At 35.5% G+C, this 16,013-nt stretch overlaps 1 protein-coding gene across 8 annotated transcripts in view; it reads left to right on the top strand.

Moving 5' to 3' along the window:
• Ralyl (RALY RNA binding protein like) overlaps positions 1-16,013 on the top strand; it is a 690,262-nt gene that overhangs the window by 2,224 nt on the left and 672,025 nt on the right. The window lies entirely within an intron of this gene.

Genomic DNA, 16,013 nt, shown 5'->3' with positions numbered 1-16,013 from the left:
AAAATAAACTTAAATGAAATTACTTTTTACCTCACTAAGTTTTCTTCTACGTTCTCTAAATAAATAAATAAATAAATAAAATAAAAACTAATCTTGAGAAAGCAGAAGGACCTATAGCTAAAGGATGAATAACTTATTCTATAGGATTTTCAAGGGAATGTTTCACTGAATCTCTGTATGCGCAGCTAGTGACGTGAAAAGTTCGGCGTTTTGTGTTTTATGCTTCGCAGTGAAAGAATATAGACTCCAAAGGAAGTTAAAAATGCACTGTACTCTCCAGGAAGACTTGTGTCACATTTGTCTAGCTCTTAAGATCTCCGCAAGTTGCATATGTGTGTGGTTGCTTATTTATTCATCTATCTACTTACTTATTCATTTACTAATATGTAGTCAGGCTGCTTTTCATTAAGAAGTCTCACTGCATCTTTGAATGAGGAAAAGACCATTTTGCAATCAGCAAACAACAGTCTTTAGTGCTTAAAGTGAATAGTTCTAAAATTTGAAGCTCGTATTATGACTCTAAAGCTAAATATAGAATTTCTTCTTTCGTACAGTGAGGTCATTGCTCAAATATGGCCTTTCATATGGCTTAGGCAGCAAACAAAAAATACTTTTAAAACTCATTTGCAATACCCTATGCTTTTTAAAAAAATATTTTAAATCGTGTTGTTTTATATATGTAGAACTTCTCACTTAAAATGATGTACGAGGAGATATACCTTTTGTAGGTCTTATGCATGATAAATTTTTTAGTTTTTTGAAAATCAGTTCAAAACAGAGGCAGAGCAAGGAAGAAAGAAATAAGTTGTGTGAAAAAATTGGGGTGTCCAAATTTTGAAGTTTTGTCCCAACTTTAGCGTGTTCTCTCCTGAGAACACAGACAGCTATTTAGCAGTTCTGTGTGTACTGTTTCCACAAGAGACTGAAACCAGAGACCAACAAGTGCCACCTGATGAGAAGGGGGTTTCTGGTGGAATCCTCTACTGAAAGACCATGGCTTTTGTTGTCTTATGCTTTCATTTAGTTAATGTTGATTAATTATATCAAATGTTTATTTTAAATTTCTATCTGTGACTTTCAAGTCATCCCAATCCCTGCTTCCACTAATTTAGCCGAAATTCTGCAACTACTTAAATGGATCACTTGTACTGGAGTTTGGGACTTTAAAGCTGTCCCAGGTAATCTACTAGAGTTGGCACCTCCTACTGGTTTCTTACAGGAAAATGTATGCTGTTTTCCTTGACCAAACTACCCATCAGAATTCTCATCAACTTAATCATTCGGTTTTTGTTGTTGTTTGGTTTGTTGTTTTTTTGTTGTTGTTGTTGTTTGATTTTTTTTTCTTACAGGTTATTTTGGAATATTTTTTTTAAAAGGGAATGAATTTGCTAGTTAAAAGGCCAGGGACTAACTGGTTGCTGAACTATAAACTAATCTCTAGTATTTTAGTTGTGGTGAAGTTTTCACAAACATAAAACTACCTTTTAAATTTCCTCCACTGTTTCTCTGCAATGAAAACTGTGGCTACTCCAAAAAATGCTGGATTTACGAATATGTTTATAGTTTCTGTTAACTTCAAACTTTGCAGAGAAACAAAGTCTCACTTGATTTTCTGCCTTGTATGTGTGGTTTGTCCGAACATGTTAAAAATAAGCATTCATTATTAAAATGATTTTTCAATAAAATTTTTCTTTATATTTAAACACTCAGGATGGATAGTGTTGTTTATTTCTGAGTTTGTATCAATGTACCTACATTACAGTGGTGTTATACATAAGACAGGAAAGTTTTAAGCATACTTTAGATATGTTCATTAATATCCTTAACTACAAAAAGTGTGTTACTTTGCTGTAAAGCGATGACTTAATTTTTGGGAAAGATTAGTTATTTAAAATCTATATTTAAATATGAAGTTTTACATTTTAAATGAAAATAACAATTTAAGATAAATAGAAGAATAATTTGAACTATCAAAAATTAGTATTTTCTCAGTCAAATGAAACATGTTATTTGGATATATATATATATACTATTTAGTATTCTGTTGTATTTTGCAGACACTTTGTCTGCATGTGTGTCTATTCATTGTGTGAGTGCCTGGTGTCCCTGGAGGCCAGTAGCAGGTGTTGGATCCCCTAGAACTGGATTTTTGTAAATGACCAAGTCGGTGGTGGGAGTTGAACCTAGGTCCTCTAGAAGAGCAGTCAGTGCTTTTAATTTATGTGTCCTGACTCCAGCCTTTGAATATGAATTTCTTAAGTAAAACACTTATGCTTTGATAAGTCAGTAAAAACATATGTGACGCCCTTGTAGTTGAAAGGTTTCCACCTGAGTGGGGTGTGGTCATGCCTTGAGAACTGATCTTCTAGGTCATGTAAGGCATCAATTCAAATGAGACGTCGAGTCCTCAAAAGCTCTGTTATGGAAGTAGAACACAAGTGCTGGGGATATTAGGAAGTATGTATACAATGATAAGAAACTGTAGAATTACATGTAGAATAAGAGTTAACTATATCTCAAAATGTGTTTTTAAATGAGTGGTTAGTTATGACTTCTATTGCACTACTATTAAGAAACATATATTGTCCTATGACAAGCTGAGGGAGTGATGATTCCTTTTCTTCCTAGTGCTCATAGGGCTCCAGAAAGTAAGAATTTGAGTTTACAAAATGTCTTTACTGATTGTCAATAACTGTTATTAACCTCTTACTGTTCCCATTTCTTCCAGTTAGCTGTAAAAATGTTCTTAAATTTTCATAATTTATCATGATTCTTTGATTTTATATGTTTTTTAGTAATTGACATCAGCAGTCTAAGCTTTCTCAGTAGTGCCAGTGACACTAGCTGGTTAACTTGTATCTCAGTCACAAGTACAACAGTCAGTGAACAGAACCTTAGGAGCAGGTGATGCTGTATTCCATCAACACCAAGTTACAGACTTAGCAGGTGGCATCTGAAACATCAGCCACTGTCTTCCATAGATTATAAACTTTCCTTTGCATAAAACATAGGTTTAATTCAGTTATTGTCAACTTTTGTTAAATTTACAACGTTGGTGAATTTTTCCATCTTTGTTTTGTTGGACTTATGCTAAGCACTAAACATACTTTTAAAAATTGAGGTTGTGATTTCTAGTTATTTCAGATACTTAAAAATCTTTGTTTGCACTGGATTATCTTCATGTTTTTCTTATACTGACTCAGGTTAGCTTCCTTTTGTTCTTTGTTACTAGCACAGAGATGGAAGTGGGAGAAATTTGTCTAGGATGAGTGTCCTCTGGCGTGTCCTTGGAGACGCCTCACCTGGAGTCAACACTGCAAGACTTATTTCTCTTACCATGTATAAATCTCAGTGAGAGGAGGATTCTGAAGGACATTGAAACACTGTCCTCATTTCCTGAAGTGAGCAGTGGAAAGCCTCACAGCAAAGTTATAATAGTCAAATGCAGATATAGTTTTGGTTAAATATAGTTTAACTCACCAGTTAATATTATTTTTGTTTAGAATAAAATAGTGGATTTTTTTCTCAAAATTTCACAGTGGAAATTAATTGCGCTTACCTGTCATATATGTGTTTAGATAAAATGTTTGTGTACATTTCAATAACTATATGCTGAATATTTATAGAAGTAACATATTCCTGAGCTAGTCTGGATATTTTATTAGTCAGGGATAGAGAAAGGCTATTTGTTCTTTATTGAATGTCAAAGATGAAAAAAATGGAAGAGAAATAACATTTCTTTTAAAAAGTTTTTATTAGCATATATTAATACTACATATAATTCATTGACATTTTCTTACATGGACACAATATATTTCAATTGTATTCAACCCAATCACCTTCTCTTGTCCCCCCTTCTCCTATTAGTCTCTTCTATCTCTATCTATCTATCTATCTATCTATCTACCTATCTATCTATCTATCTATCTATATGTATGTGTGTGGGGCGGGGGATATTCATCCTAACGAATTTCATCAGGTTGTTAATAGGAACACAGTGATAGCTTGTTTATGGGAGTGTAGGCACCTTACCAACGACTTACCAGTAAAGAAAATTTTTCTTCATCCACATTAGCCATTATGCATATAACCTTCCGGGAAGAGTTGGCTCCATAAGAAGCCCTTTCAAGACAAAGCGTAGATAGTTCCAATCATGTGGAGAGCTAGGCCATGTAATCAGAGCTGCTGAGTTCAAGTCTACAGCTATGTCATAGCTGGAAGTCAGTGTTCCATGCAGATCTTCCTCCCCTCAGCTCTTACTTCCTATTACCCCTTCTGTGATGGTCCCTATACCTTGGAAGAGGTTGTGGGGATGTTATAGATGTGTCATTTATGGATGAGCACTCAACAGTCATTTATTCTTTGTCCTTTAACCAGTTATGAGCCTCTGCAGTCACTATTGACCACTGGGGCATACAAAAAACAAAAACACCACCACCACCAAAAAGCTTCTCTGACTAAATCTGAGTGCAGCATTATCGTGAGCAAAACCATAGTTGTCAATGAGGCAGTTTGACAGGCATATCATGTGCATTTAGCAAACAATAGAAGAAGCTTTCCAAGTAGGGCCTATAACCTCCCCTGCCATGAGATTTTTAGCCATATTAGCAGTATCCTAAATAAATTCTCTACTGACGTATGAACATTAACTCCAATCAGAAAGTGATTGGTCATCCCAGTAACAGACTTGCGCTATAGGACTGTTGGGCTCATCTTGGCTGTCTGGTTACTATTGCTGTGTACAGTGTTCCGAACTGAGTAAGACTGTTGATGACAATTTGTTCCAGCAGCTGGTATAACACCTTCAGGACTATGAAGGCTGCCCTCTGGAGACAAAACTTCAAGTTATTTTCCTTTATGACATTGTGCAAAATGAAGGCCTTTCTGCTTCTTGTTCCCCTACTGAGTAGGAAGTGCATCACTGTTTCACATGTTGAAGGAAACTAGTGGTGAAAGATAAGTAAACTGCCCAGAGTTCACACAGGTGGTGAAGGGTCAAGTAATATGGAGGAAGTCTGATGGACCTGGCCTACCTTTTGCATACATGTATATTGTGTTTAGACAAGATTTTGAGTTGTTTTGCTTTTCCTAGTATAAAATAACTTACATGTGTTTACTCTGGATACATTATGGGGACTATAATTTGCCAAGTTTTTATTAATAAGTACCTTTCGTCAGTGAGTACTTAAGTTGGAAATAAAAATAAGTAGTATTACTAAAGAATTCTAAAGGACTATGTTAGCATACATTTATGTAGAATTCTTGGAGCCCAGACCAATACAGGCAAATTGGTGAGGTACCTTAGCTGATCATCTCATACTGTGATGAAATAGACTGTCATTTGTCTATAATTGCTTTGTAGAAGCCCTGTGAAAAAATCCAACATTTGTTTACTAAGTATGAAATAATCTACTTCCTTCAATCTCTGATGGCATGGTATGGAAAAATAAGTCTGTAGACAAGGTAACCAAACAAGCTATTCTTTTCATCATGCTACAAGGCTATAAATATAGGTGTTGCCTCTGTCTACCAACATCTCACCACCAACTTCATCTCCATCTCTGATTTTCACTGTTACACCTATTTTAATGTGACACTTTTTTCGAGCTCATTTTATCTGTTTGTTAATAATGTAAAACACATACGACTGCAAAAAGTTATTTTAAGATGCTGTGTTTAATTGCTGTTTCAGAAGCGTGAAAACCTTCTATTATGAAATAGCTTCCTTAGTGCTTTAGAAATTGAATATATCAAGAATGAGAATCGTAAAGCAGAATGATGACAGGCTGAATGAACAAGAAGAAGTGAACTTTTGAGATCATTCAATACAAATGTACATGTCCACAAAGTCAGTAGTTTAAAAGTCAAGGTAAATTAAGGGTTAAAAATGGCCATCTTTGTTGGATCTGGTTATCATAGACATTGGTGTTAGGAAACAATAGCTGAGAGGGTATATAGAGGGGCTCCTTGTATACTTGAGGATGAGAGAGTGGCTATAGCTTTTTGTATATCACTCAAGTTTGAAGTCCCAGCATTAACTTAGGAAGAAATAAACAATGTGCAACTGAAAGTGAGAATATTCAAGGCTGGAATGACATATTACAAACTGTCTATAAAAACATTTAGGAGGAGATAAGACATGCAGGGGCATATATTAGTACCTTCATTTTCTTACTATGATGCACAAGGGAATGGTAAAAGGTAGAAAAATAACTGCAGTTGAGAAGAGTGTGTGTGTGCTCAATAGAGCTAATGCATGAGCTCAAAGTAATGTAAGAACTGAAAAAGTAGAGTTCCTTGAATCTGTGGTAAAAGTCACTTAGTCAAAATGCAAACTAAACTAATAAGAGATAATAGAATTGAATAAGTGAATGAGATATTAATCATTACTGGATATGGTGTGGTAATGTCTTAAAGAAGTATCTTCCAAAATTTGTATTGGTATGTGTATGCATGTGTGTATTTATATATGTAACATGATCTTTTCAGGAAGGAAAGATGTTTTCTGGAAATATATAAATAATTTTTTACATGTAGAAAAACAAAGCAAAACCATAAATAAGTAGGACTATTCTAAGGGCTAATCTGTCAGTATTATAATGCATTTTGAAGCTTTTAAAAAAACATACCATACTTTTATTATTCCTCTATAATGAAAATCTTCAAGGCCATGTGTCTCCATGAGGATTCAACACATCTAGTAATACATCATGGCTTGTATGGATCAGTCCCCAGCTAATGAGACCAGTTCTGGTAGAGAAATCTCTGATTCCAAATCTGAAATGTCTCATGCTGGAAAGCAACAGAAATACTCAAAGGCTAATAAATTATATCAATGGAAACATGAGCTTGTTTGAAGGGTCTTCCTGTTGCCAAATTTGGATTGTGCGTTAGGAACAAGGATAATAACTTATAAGATAACCAGTAAAGTAAAATATATAAATCCCTAGTGATATTATAAATAAAACTGTATTAAAAGGCAAAATTCTAACGATTACTAAACCTAAGCCATTAAATAGCTTATCTTTTTTGATGAACTCATGCTACTTTATGAGGGACAGATTTTCCTAGATAAATAAGTGTGTGCCACCATTCTGATTCTGTTTTGCTTTTAGATTGGATCAGTCTTGTGTAGCTCAGGGTGGCCTTGAACTCACAGTGATCCATCTGCCTCTGCCTCCCGAGGGTTGGGATTAAAAGTGTGTGCCACCACTACCTGGCCTCTTTGGCTAACGAGTGACTTACCTCTGCCCTCTGATCTTCAGGCAAGCTTTTGTTAATCTGTCTTCTCAGATATTTGGAAGCACAGTGTTAGGTCAAGATTAACCAGAACCTCTGTGAGGAACTTAGCCAAATCACGTTTGTGTCACTTGTAGTCAACAGAAAGGTGCAACACTTGGCCTGTAATCAAAGGGGTCAAGTAAGTATGTGAAAGCAGCAAAGCAGAACAGTGTGAAACAAAGATGCAGGATTGTTCAGGTATCGCAAGTCCTGTAGAGTGACACAAATAAGGTTAGACAAAGAGGCAAAAGCAACTCATGTGAATGCAGCAGGAAGGGTAAGATTTGAGGATGGGAGCTTCAGAGGAGAATTTTATGCATTTAGGTTTTTAACGAAATATAGACAGCAATGAAGACAGTTGAGAGTATGGTAAGGCTTGCAGGTAGCTGAGGAAGAAACTGTAGGTGATACGTTAAATTACTGTGAACTCAGCCTCAGTGTGAAAGCTATTTTTAAAAATATCTTAATTGGGCAACAGGAAAAATGTAAAGGAAAGCTTTAAAAGTCTGCAAAAATAGCAGTGACCCTTCCTTAAGTTTATAATCTTTAACACTGCAGTTTTTCCCATTTGTGACTTCCAGGGTTTTATTATTTTCTTTACATTATGAAGAGAGTTGTGCTATACAATGTGTATGTTCATTTTACTTATGTCTACTTAGTATTCAATAATACAGAAATAAAAACATCATTGGATATGGAAATATAATCAGTCACTTATAAAGAAGTCATTGATCAGAACTAGGAAATCTAATAATTGTTTTCTACAATTAAATACATTCTTACTATAAAGAAAACGATTTAGATCAAAATAAAAGCATGCCATATTTGCTAATACATTTTTTACTGCAGTTTACATCTTAGTTTTATTAAGTTATAAGTCTAGGTTCCAGAAGAAATGGATAGTATTTGTCATATTGCTGCTCCATCCCCACAACAATCAATGTACTGAGTGACAGCCTGGACCACACCAAGAGATGACACTTAGATATCTTGTTTCTCACTATTAGTGAAATTACTAAGGCCACTCCACGTAGTTAAAAGGGAGATTTATTTAATGGCGTAACTTACAAATGAAGGGATAGGTAGATTGCGGGTTCTAGGAAAGACGCAGCGCAGTCCGGCGGTGTTCTCTGGAGAACTCTCCTCCGTTTACCTCTAGCATCCAGGGGTCCAAGAAGGAAGAGAGCGGGGTGCATCTCGATCTCGGGTCTTCAGGGCCCTCTCTTCAGCCCCCCTTGTAGGCGTGATAGTTACCGAAGCCTCAGTGGGGCTTGGAACTTCCAGACCAAAGCTGGAATGGCTACCCACTACACCTCACTGTCTTTATCCTAATCCAGATCTGAGAGACGACTGGGGATCAAACAGGTAACTTGTAAAATGTCTCAGAGCTACAAAGTTGCTTGGTGAGATCTGAACCCAAGATGTGTTCATTCTAAAACTTGAACATGGACTCCTGTGATTTATCCAGAAGGGAGAAAAAAAAAAAAAGATGCTTTGGTTTGGGCATGAATTATTTAGTGACATTTTTCTATCACAATTTATGTGCTCACATAATTCATCAGCTCACATTAATTTCTTCCATAGAGAAGACAGTTAAGAATGAACTTTGCTTTTACTAGGACTGATAATGATTCTGGTAGAGTCTTCTATAATTTTTCTATGTGGTCTCTATATTTCTCACACACTTTATTGGGAGAAGATTTAAATAGCTAAGGCAGTATAATTTTAGAGATTCTTTTTTTTTTAAGCTGCAAAATGTAGCAGAAGAAAGTGTACTCCACCTTATTTCTGAGAACTTACTTGAGAAGTAATTAGAGAGTTAATGAAGATGATAATTAAGCATAGATGATAGTACATAGTTCTTCGGATTGTTAAGAACATGACATATTTGGAATATAGTACCTTTCTACTACAGTGGCTTATTATGTTTCTCTGATTTATTTTCTTCAAACAATAATTGTGTGTGTGTGTGTGTGTGTGTGTGTGTGTGTGTGTGTGTAGGTGTGTGCATTCTATAGAGTGTCTATGGAGGTCAGGGGTCAAGTTTGTAGAGTCAATTATCTTATTCACCTTATCCAAGGATCAGACTCCACCAGGCTTTCCAGCAATCACTGTCTGCTGCTTGAGGAATCTCCCTGGCTTGTGTTTCTTTTATGAGGTATTCTAGAGTCTGTAACATGTGAAACTCTACAGAGATGTGTAGCAGGAATCTTAAAAAGTTCTTATTAATAAAATCAAACCTGAGGCCAGTTATTGGGTTGAATACTGGAAGATCAGAGAGACAGAAAAAGCTACAGCTAACCTTACCTGGCCAACTTCTCAGATGATCTTGTTTCTTCAGACTGGAAGCCTCTGTGTCCTCATATCCGAATGGCTCTCAGCTGAACTGCTGCTCCAAAGCCTGAAGCTTAACCAGCCAAATGCTTCTAGTTTCTGATCCTCATGCCTTATATACCTTTCTGCCTTCTACCACCACTCCCTGGGATTAAAGGCTTGCTTTCTGGGATTAAAGGCATGAGTCACCATGTTTGGCTGTGTCCTTGAACAGATGGATTTTTGCCTCTGGAATGCTAGGATTAAAGGCATGTGCTACCATTGCCTATCCTAAGTATCTAGTGGCTTTTCTGTTCTCTGACCCCAGATAAGTTTATTAGGGTACACAATATTTTGGGGTACACAATATCACCACAGAGATGAGCAGGAGGAACATTAGGGGGCTGAAGAAGATAGTGAACAACATTATTTGAGAATAAAATTGTGAGGCAAAAAGAAATAATAGAAATAGGAAATAATTTATGAGGAAAATAAGAAGGCCATAGTAAAGAGGTACAATATTTATGATTCTGTACTTTTTTTCACACACATTTTGTGCTCTAATACATAACTTATTGTTTAAAAAGAAAATTTTGTAGCATATTTAGAATACTCAAAATTTAAGGTATCTGAATATGAACTTTTAGGTGGCATAAAATAAGTGAAACTAAGAAATGCTTTTTTCAGCTTTTTAATATGGTTGAAAATATAACTATGCCAATTATTAAAATTGAATTATTGAAGACTGGTGTGGATATCCATTCTATTTCACTTTAGAACTCTGTCTATCATATTTGTGATCTTTTTATTAAGAAATAGTTGATGTTTCTTACATACTACAGTTCTAACCCCTGAAACTGGTGCAGTTCTTGGATAACAAAGAAAATAAGAAAAAGAGTGGGTTGGGAAGCAGAAGTGAGCACATCATGCCAAGCATTCTAGAGTCCAACACTACAGCATAGACTGTAGTGGGAGTAAAAAAGTAGGCCTCCCGTATCTGAAATTTCCTAGACATTATAAATAATGAGTAAAGTGAAACAGATGAATCTAATTTTTATAGTCCAACTAATCCAATTAACCCAATGCATAAGTGACTTCAACATATCATTACAAAATTGCTTTAAACATATGCTGCCCTTTCTGTCTTGAAATCTGGTTTTATATTATATTTGAAATGCAGAGATATACATGGTTTACATGTGCACACTTCTGTGGCTCTCACAAAGTCCAGGGCTCAGGGCTTGGGAAAATTTCAGGACTATGTCATGATTTTAAACTCTTTTAGACATCTTATTCTTTTTGAGAGAATAGCCAAGATAGATTTTTAAAATACTCTCTGATTGTTTCAATTTCAACTTTCACTTTTTATTAAGAATATAAATTGAAATCCATTCAAACTCATTTTGTACTAAGCAGTAATCCCAAAATATGGTCAGTTGACTAAGAGATATCAAATTTATCTTGATAGTTATTTTTCTTTAGAAGCAAGGTAACCACTTTATCAAATGTGCTTTTTTTTTTTTTTGATCAGTTCATTTACAATTTGTTTCTACATATAAAGAAATACTATTATTGCCAGGAGTGGACATCTTCACAGAGGCTTTTGTTTTAGGACATGTCTCTGGTATTCATGGTTTGATGAGAATTGTCCAGGGTCCTGCAGAGTCACTCATTCACTATGTATAAACAGAATGATACATTTAATAATTGAATTTACATACAGAGTCAGTGCCCATTGGTGACTTAGTTTTAGAAGTTATTTGAAAATGAAATAGCATGTTCTATGTTTCATGATCTGTTTTCTGTTCTTTAAAACTGTTACTGTAGAAAAATAAGAAGCTTCTGTACCCTGCTCCTCCTTCGCCACTTCTACTTTATTTGCCTCATGTCTTCTTTTTATGTTAGATAAGATTTTTTTGGGCCTTGCTCAAATACGTTTGCAAATTCTGTGTTAAATGGCTTTTTTGCATGATGTAAAGAGGCTAGGCACCTAGCATTTGCACAGCCTGTATTTCAAATATAATGGTGATAATGGAAATGCTCAGAAAGGGCTGGGGAGATGGCTTCAGGAGTGCAGTGCTTGCTACACAAGCATGAAGACTTGAATGAGAATCCCTTGCACTATTGCAAAGCAAGACACAGTATGTTGCTGGGTCCTAATGACTCCCTCGGGTCAGGGGTGAGAAGTCCCAGCATCAGTGACACAGACACTGGGAGTCAGTTGAAGGCAAACATCAGACTTGTTTATTCAATAGTGGGGAAGGCCTTATATACTCTCCTCCCAGCCCCAAGCTGTGTCCCAATCTGGTGACATTGCATGTTTGTCCCTCATTGGCTGTGCATGATCACAAACTCTGACAGCCCCTATTGCTAGGCCCTCAGGCAGACTCCAGGTTGGCTCATAAGGAAGTACGTTATGTGCATGCTTTGGCAACTGGTTTAAGCCAATTTCCTTGACCCTATGGGCCTGTCCTACTACAACAATTGTACAGTATGTGTCTGTGATCCTGCTACCCACAAGATGAGACATGGAGACAGAAAAATCCCTTGTAGCTCACATGGACAACTAGCATGACGTACGTAGTGGAAAACAATTAAAAGACCCTGTCTCAACAAGCTAAAAAGAGAAGATCAACACCTGAGCTGTTCTCTAATCTCCATAATTAAGCCATCAGATATATAAACATGCACATATATCACATACACACACAGGTGCACACACAGACACAGTGAACATTGGTTTAGTATTGAATGTGCATCAGAGTTTGTCCTCATTGGTGGATTTAGACATTTGAAGTATTTTACAGATATTTTCAGTACTGTTATAAATTCTCTGTTCATGGCACCTGAAAGCAAAGAACAGTTATTGCCACAACTTGCACCTGTTATTTCTAACTATACATCAAGGCATGCTTAATCTCTCCAGTAAGAAGTGAATCAACTCCCAAACTGCATGTACTTACTTAGCTAATAATTTGCCACAATAAGGTTATTTACATTGCTAAGTGTAAAATTCAGAACTTACATCTGTACTAATTTTAATTTTCTTCTCACTGCCTCATTTATGATTGACATGGCTAGTAAACACTGTGAAAGCACTTGTTTTGTTTCTGTCATAAAAGTCTGCCCTGAGCTCACAAGGTCTCATAACTTAATTTTCATCATTCACATAGAATAGTTTGAAAAATGTAGCACTTATCATAAATTTTACATGTTTCTTGTGTTTATGGAAAAGATTCAAAGTATTAGCATTTAACATGTCAAAGTTCTCCATGTTCTCTTGTTTAAGCATCTATAGCAATATTGCAGGGCATCATGGACTTGTAACAGTTAAGAATAGTTAGACAGGTGCCATTATAAGATAGGAGTATGTATAAGAGAGAAGAGCAAGTAAAATAAATGTCATAGTATAGAAAAGGCCTAGAATCCATGTTTCAAGCTTGGCCTTCAGAAAGACAAACCTTATTGATCACTTCATAAGACAGCTTTTAAAATGGAAATTAAAATAATTTTACATAGATATTTTTATTTTTATCTTGTTTTACGGTACTTTCTGTAAGTTTCCTTTAAGGGAAAGTGTTCTGAGGCTAAATAAATTTGAAAATCACTACCTTGGAGAAGTTTTTGCCAAGAGTTTTAACTATTTGTAAATTTATCCTGAATTAATTTTATTGCCTTATTGAAATGCAGCTGTTTCAATATTTGCCACTTAAAACACAGAAGAATTACCAATTTAGGTAAATCAAAGCTAATACAAAACAGGATTGATTTTGTTTTTCTCAGCAAAGCTACAACTGTTTTAAAATTTTTCACTTAAAATTCTACAATTATGTCTGATTTAAGGAAATTTAGGTTTAAACAAAATAGTACTGCTATTTTGTTTTCTTAAAGTAATCTTATTGGTGAGGTCTTTGGGAAGTTTTTGTAGTTTGTAAGTATAAAATGAAAAGGATTAAAAGTCTATTTTTGTTCTAGTAAAGGGTGTGGGATGACAATATTTTGGTGATATTTACCAGTCAGTGACTTATGAGATTTGCCAGCTTCCAAACTGTGAGTGCAGTATTTACACGTGTTATGAAATATGTTATTTTCATATCATTCCTTGGCTGTATAATATGTTTATCTGATAATTTTTATAGGATCAACTCATTTATTTATTTTACATCCAGACAGCAGTTTCCTCTACTTCCTCTCCTCCCATCCCCCCTCACCTCCACTCTGCTTCCTCCTACCCCACCCTAATCCACTCTTCCTCTATTTTTATTCAGAAAGGGACAGGCCTCCCATGAGTATCAACAAAGCATGGCATATCAAATTTCAGTAGGACTGTGCTCCTTCCCTTGTGTTAAGGCTGGGCAAGGCAACCAGTATGGGGAATAGGTTCTCAAAATCCAGCCAAAGCCTTAGGGACAGCCCCTGCTCCCACTTGTAGGAGTCCCATAAGTAGACCAAGTTACACAACTGTCACACATATGTAGAGGTCCTAGGTTAGTTCCACACAGACTCTCTGGTTCTTGGTTTAGTCTTTGTGAGCTCCTATGAGTACAGGTTTGTCGTTTCTGTGGGTTTTCTTGTGATGTCCTTGACCCCTCTGGCTCCTATAATCCTTTCTCCTTCTCTTCATTTGGCACCATTCTAGGTTGTGAGATACTGTATAATATGGGAGAATAGAAGCCATAGTGTAGAAAGATCAAGGAATCTTGGATATCTGAGTAGAAATAAAATTGTGGGTTAAAATGACACCTTATTTTTGAGTAGTTCTAAGGATTAATTTTTCTTTGTAATTTCAACTCCAAAGTATGACTCATTGTGAAGTAAATGAAGCCAGATTACTACTTACAGGTGATATCTAGGAAGAAATGCCTTAAATACATAAATTATTAAATAAATTGTATGCTTTTTGAGATTAAAGTGATTTATTGTCTATGAATAAACTCTTGAAGGAACAAGAATTGAATGAGAAAATGTAGACATTGGATTTCAGTCAATCATATCCCATTGCTTGATTTTTTTTTCCTAGCTAAGCATCAGTGAGCAAGCCTTTCAAGGGGTGAAGGAAGTATTCCCTTGTGAGTATCAGTGTGTCTATAAGGCTATGCTTGGGAATCAGTTGCTTTTGAACAATTTTAGGACAAGACATGACATTAAATACTTAGTTGTCACAGCATCACATTACATTTGTAGTTCTCAATCTTTGGAGCACATTTATTTGACATTGTTATTCTCTTTCTTTAAAATATCTTTGTCAGATATTAAATTAACTTTTGCATTCTAGCTTTCAGATACACATGGAAGGGAGAATTTTAATGCTTGCATACCATTCTGCCTCATTGTGGCTTTTTTAGCTCATTCATTATTTTTTCTTCATTATTTTGAAAAATTTGTAGTGCTGTTACTTTTATTTATTTATTTTATTTAAACATTTTTTTGTTTTACATACCAATCCCATCCAGTTCCCCCTCCCTCCTTTTCTCCCACCCCCCACCTCTCCCCATCCTACCCCCTCCCCCATTCACTTCTCAGAGAGGGTAAGGCTTCCCTCAATTAGTCAACAAAGTCTGGCATAGTGCTGTTCTTATTTTTCTGGAGTTGTATTCACTAGTATTGTGACATCATATACACTTTTAAACTTTTTATTTATTTTGTGTGTATGTATGTGTGCCTGAGTGTACATATGTGTACCACATGTTTGCAGGAGCACATGGAGGTCAGAAGAGACATTGGATTCCTGGAACTAGGGTTGTTACAGATGTTTACAAGCTATCACAGGGATGTTGGGAACTGAACTCTGGTTCTTTGCAAAAGCAGTAAGTTCTCTTAAGTGCTGAGCCATCTCTCCAGTCTTTCATGTGTACTTTTTAATTTATATGAATCCACACACTTGGTTATGTATTGGTCAAAACATAGGTCTAGCCAGTATTCATCAAAGACTTTGCTTTTTTATTCAACCCTGGTAGGAAAGTCTGGCAAGTTGGTCTTAGAGATTATTTAAGTCCTACATAATGCCATAATGCTGTATAAGTGTGTGATACAGTAAAATATTTTCAGAAGAAATTTTACATATTTTCAGCATGATTTCAGAGCTAAGCCAGGATTTATGCTATTTAGTCATATTTCATCTGAAAATTCACAGACATGATATTTGAACTACCTTTTTCTATATTCTAAAGTGATATCTTGTTTTCTAACCAATATTAGCACTGAAATCTCTATGTAACATAACTATTTAGCTAAAATATTGCCAAACATCTCTTAATCTTAGGCTAAAATTGCTACCATGATGTAATAATAATAGCTTTTTAGAATAAATAATTCTTTTTGAGTAATATATTATGTATAGGTGCAGTTTTCCTCAAACATGCAGTTAAAGATGATTAAGTAGAGAGTAGGGGTTCAGTATTTGGGTAGTTGTAAATTAG

The sequence above is a fragment of the Peromyscus californicus genome, unplaced genomic scaffold (genome assembly GCF_007827085.1).
Source record: "Peromyscus californicus insignis strain IS unplaced genomic scaffold, ASM782708v3 Scaffold_5__1_contigs__length_169319896, whole genome shotgun sequence".
Lineage (NCBI taxonomy): Eukaryota > Metazoa > Chordata > Mammalia > Rodentia > Cricetidae > Peromyscus > Peromyscus californicus.
This window is presented reverse-complemented; position numbering and strand designations above follow the sequence as displayed.